Consider the following 5,553-nt stretch of genomic DNA (forward strand, 5'->3'; position numbering starts at 1 on the left):
AATTTAGGTTTCTTACAATTTGGCCTTGCACATGCAGGTCCTGCTATCAGAGGCATAAACCCACAGTTCGACCCATTTTGCATATGGGGAAATGAGATGTCCATGATTATCAGTCAAGTCAAGAAACTCAGAAAGATTGTTAGGATGAAGAAACTTGCGACAAATAATAGCAAGATCTTCATTTGCACAATGAAGAAGACATCAATTAACTATAGGATGGTACTAACTATTTTACCTTGTTTTTATCCCTTGCGCCATTTCAAAATTTATAACAGTGATTTATGCATATCTTTGCTTTCAGTACTTCTCAAATCAGTTCACCGATGATTAACTCTCAAACCACCTTCATGGTCAAGATGCGAGGAAGGTATTCATTCAACACCCATGGTACAATACTGAAGTCTTGCTGAAGTGGACGAAGGTTGGGCGGGCAATTATCCATGGCCACTGGCCAAAAGTTGCAAGGACATTCAACATCACTGAAGGCTAAATATTTGCCTTCCACTTCTGCAGTTTCCCACATGAGATTCATTTGTCAATTTACCATGTATGATGCTACTTTCCAAAGGTTTTTGATGTTGCGTGTGAAACTTGGTGCTGTTGTGTAATGGCGTAACTGAGTGTTGAAGCTATCTGATGTAATTCGATTATGAAATCATGGTTGTTGTTATACGGATATGAAATATCTAGAGTGTTTTATAAGAAATATCAATTTGATTAGTACATGGATTATCAATAATATGCTAATTACGCTGCTTATTGGGGTTTTCTATTGGAGACGGTTAATCAGACAACACCGTGGGCGATGAACCCAAACAACCCGCACAGTTTCTAGAAAGTAGGCATGTTCGATCAACTAACAATCACACACGGCTTCTGGCAGAGAACTGTTTGCGTTAGGCCACCTTGCACAAATGTCTCCACACAAAAAATTGTGTGTGATATACATATGAACTGAAATGATTTTCTGGGGTTCACCATGTGGGATATACATACTAAAGGAAACAATTGAGTTTTGATGCCCTGCTAGATCGCACACGAGCTCATTTTTCCCCAGCCTGTGTACCAGGAGGGCCTATCCCCAATGGTTTTTCTGGGTCGTGTGGGAAGGCCCCCGCTATCGCCCACACTCAATCGGCGATGGTTCCAAACGCCATCGCGGAAAGGGATTAAATACCGTTTGTATGGCACGTCGTTGTACCAGTGGTAGGTCATTCAAAATCAATTTTCATGTCCTGGCTCGGAATTATTCGCACGAACACTAACCCTAGTCGGATTTCGTTTAGAAATCATTTGCACAGATGAAACAACTAATCACTTATCACTTGTACAATTCAAACAATCAATACACTACACGGATCTAATGAAACTTACTCAGATTTCATGGATTGGGAACATAACCATAGGATTTCTATTCCAAAATGGGGAGGCAGGAGTAACCATAGAAACCCAAGGATCTATTTGACATATAAATGGGTATAGATGACTAACCAGTTGTCTGTCGTTGTCGGAGTCGTTGCCGGAGTGGTTGTCGGATTCATCGCCGGGGTCATTGCTCGAGTGGTCACCAAAGTTGGTGTGGAACTACACAACCGGCTATGGAAGATCGATGCCGTCGACGATGTCAGGGTGCAGCGATACCTCACCGGCGGTGACGGCAACCTCTGTCTCCATCTCCACGCTGTGCTCCGGTGCTTTAGCAGCCTCAGCGTTGCCACTCCCTCCGATGGGGCGCTTCGGCGGCATCCTCATACACTGATGGCTTTGAGGACTGAGAGCGGCATCGAGGAGGCAAGCGGAGAGAGAGGATTGCGTGTGTGGCGACGACGGGGGTGCGGCCGCTCGGGCGCACCATTAATATGGGGTAGTGGGAGAGAGGCGGACGGCGGTCAAACCGCTGGCTCGCCTCCCGGTTAGCCTGTGCACTGGACCGCTGGCATACCTACCGTCATTTCATAGAGCTACTTGCACGCCTCCCGATGACACTTCACAGCGAGCACGCCTCCGTCAATTCACACACCTACACACACGCCTCCCGGTCTGCCTGTGCACCGGACTGCTTGCATGCGTCCCGTCAACTCACGCCTGCTCGCACGGCACATAGCTCTTGTGGTGGCACATATATTGTTTTTCTATTTGGATGATTAATGTTTCTGCTTTATTACTTAACCGAAGCATGGCACTTATCCATTTTTGGTCTAACACTCATGGTTCAAATAAATAATCCGTTTGGGATATTGGTTCCCAATTATTAATAATCTCCTGTTTGTAAGAAGATAAAGATTACATCAAAACTGGTCTCAAATTTGACAAAAAAGTACAATGCCACTTTGTATTGGTGTCCATATGACAACACGATAAGTTTCATGAACTTCAAATAAGTTTGGGATGTACTAGAATTTAAAAATCAAGATTCTCAATGTTTGAAATTTCTTGCATAGGGAGTAAACATGCTCCTAGTGAGACACATGTGTTTTTGCAATCCATTTAGGTGCACTGTCACGTGTGCATGTAGCTCAAATTTGATTTTTGCACATTATACCACTAGAAAATCAATCACTGTACTAAACTGTCTTAATGATCTCTATTTTTTTCGAAATTAAAACATCCCTCCTTTGGTAACATATGTTCACCACAGAATAATTTAACATGCATCGTAGTTGCGGTGGATTCGTGGTGTGTGTCTGGGTGTGTGCGTCTGGGGTAGGTGGGTGGCTCACAATACACTACGAGTTGTGAGCCACAGTGTGGGTTGGTCGTTTTGTTAGGCAGGTGCCACATCAGAGTAATGAATTCATTATTTAAAACATTACACAACCCTTTCATACATACATGTTTTGGCCACATGCAGCCGATGGTTGTCCTATGTGACACTCGATACTCTCGTGTGACGCTTTCTGTGGGCCCGCAAGGTCTTCGTCCATCACTTTGACGAACAGACGGCGGTGAAGTTAATTTGACCAGCAAGGTAGAATCTTTTTTGTTTGTGTTATGGTGGGAGTATATATATAGTACGCGTCAAAGAGGTGGGAGGGGACTAGCATACATACTATACGTATGCATCCGTGAACAAGTACACCTCACTCGATGTAGGGACTTTTCGGTTTCCGAGGCACGTGCCACATCAAAGTTGTGAGATTGGCTATTCAAACATCACACAACACCTCTTTGGACCACATGCATGCAGGCGGTGGTTATCCTAGCTAGCACCCTCACGTGTGACGCTTCCATCTGTGGGCCCACGAGGCCATCGTTGATGCATGCATCACTTTGACCAACATCGGGAGAGGTTAATTAATTTCACCACCGAGGAGGATTCTTCGTGGGTTGTATTACGGTAGGAGCATATAGTATACGTCGAAGAGGGGGAAGGGGACCATCATATGTAGTAAGCTTCATGAACCTCGCTCTGTGTGGGGACTTTATGGTTTTTGAGGCATGTGGCACATCAAAGTTGTGCATTTTGGGTATTCAACATATGTTTGGCCCACATGCAAAGTAATGGTGGTTGTCCTCTCGCACCCACTTATAAGCAGTTGTCAGCGATATCGATGCTTTCCATATGTGGGCCTGCTTGGTCCATGACTACTTTTTGCCAGACAATGAGAGAGGTTAATTTGACTTAGGAGGGGATTATTTTTTTGTTTGTAATACAATATATATATAGGTCATGATCTGGGATGACATGATCCAGCTTGAGCACACACACATGAATCCCTCCCATCGAGTGAAAGTGGCCAGTACAACGACATGTCATGAACCGATCTCGACCTATGTGGTGACTGTACGATTTTCGACGCACGCGCCACATCAATGTTGTGAAATAGTATTCAAACATGCATGCACGCAGCACCTCCATACATATGCATGTAGTGGTTGTCTTTGAATGGTACACTCCCTCGCATGGTTATCAGTGACAAGCCTATATATTCGTGGGCCCGTGTGGACATCCATGATCACCTTGAATGACAACAAGATAGGTTACCATGGCAGATTCTTCCTTTGGTTCGTTTTATCATAGTATAGGTTATGGTGAGATTCAGACCTAATTAAGTTTGAGTGCATACGGTGCACGCATGCAAGCATGAATCCCCGTCATCGTCTTGAAGTGTTGTGTGACATACATATGCATCGTCAACCTAACCCTCACTCAGTGTGGGGATTTCTGGTTCGAAAGCACGGTGCCACATCAAAGTTGTTCCATTGTGTATTCAAAACACACCTCTCCATACATATGTTTGGGCCGCACGCATGCAGTGGTTGTCTTTGGGGTCTAGCTACTTGCGTGATTATTGGCGAGCTAGCCCATCTCCGGGGTCGCATGGACGGCCATCACTTTGACCAACAACAAGAGAGAGGTTGTACGACTAAGGTGGATTATTCTTCATCTGTTTTACGATCCATCTTGGTGAGATGCCTCTCTGGCCCGCCGACGGAAAGTGGGTGTGGGGGAGGGGGCTGCTACTTTGCACTTTGCTAGGTGAACCTCGGTTGGGGTGGCATGCATTCCTAGCTTAGGATTCCCTGCGTGCCGACACGAGGGGGGGCAAGCAATACCATACGCTTTGCGAGATAGGTGCCACATCAAAGTTGCGTTTGGTATTTGAACATCAAACCACCCTTTTCATACATAAATTTGATCCACATGCAAGTGTGTTCGTGTTCTAACCCTCTCCCGCGTCATTTTTTGCCAAATTTATGAACATTAGAAAAGTCAGATGGCACAACAGACACGGGTCATCACACTAACCGTGTGTCATGCCGGTGCCCCTGTCACGCACATCCGCACAGTACATTGGGCTCCACAAGGCTTCCCCTCTCAAAAATATATACCCGCCTACACCTTTTTCTGTTTGATAACATGCTCTTATAATGTTTCCACCGTGTGTGATGTTTCTTGTTCCCAATCCTACCTACATCCCTCAAAAATATCTGCCCTCCTCGAGGGTTTTTCTATTTCATAACACACGGTTGTTATCTGCGAACCATGTGCGATGCACCATCATCCAAATTTTCAATAGCCCCGGCATTTGACTCCTGTGTAGTTAAATTATCAGTAACCGCGCCATTTCCTCAAACATGCCCCCACCGCCCCTCCACACACACACACACACACAAACAAAAACCTCCTCGGGCACGCGTGCGCACACACACACACACACCCTCCCTCGCTCGAAACCCTAGCAAGGTCCCCGCTGCCGCCGCCGCAAGGCCTCCACTGTCAACATATCCCGGTTTGCCCATGTAGCTTACCCATCGACCTCCATATCCAGGCTGCCCTGAGTTTCTTAGATGACGCCTGCCACACCCCCTTTCCCAATGATCCCCATCCCCATGCCCACTCTATAGCGTCACAGCCTAAGCCCAGTTACACTTTCCATGGAGCTCGAGGAGCGACTGGCCCAAAAGAGGTGTATCATTGTCTCTTCGCTCAACCTCGCCGAGGAAGCTGATGACCATTACTGGTCGTAGGCAATCAATCAGCGGCCTAGAGTATGCGGGTATGTCATGGATGCCGACTACGACATCGAGGTCATTGACAACGACGACCTA

Source organism: Triticum urartu, chromosome 1 (assembly GCF_003073215.2).
Source record: "Triticum urartu cultivar G1812 chromosome 1, Tu2.1, whole genome shotgun sequence".
Classification (NCBI taxonomy): Eukaryota; Viridiplantae; Streptophyta; class Magnoliopsida; order Poales; family Poaceae; genus Triticum; species Triticum urartu.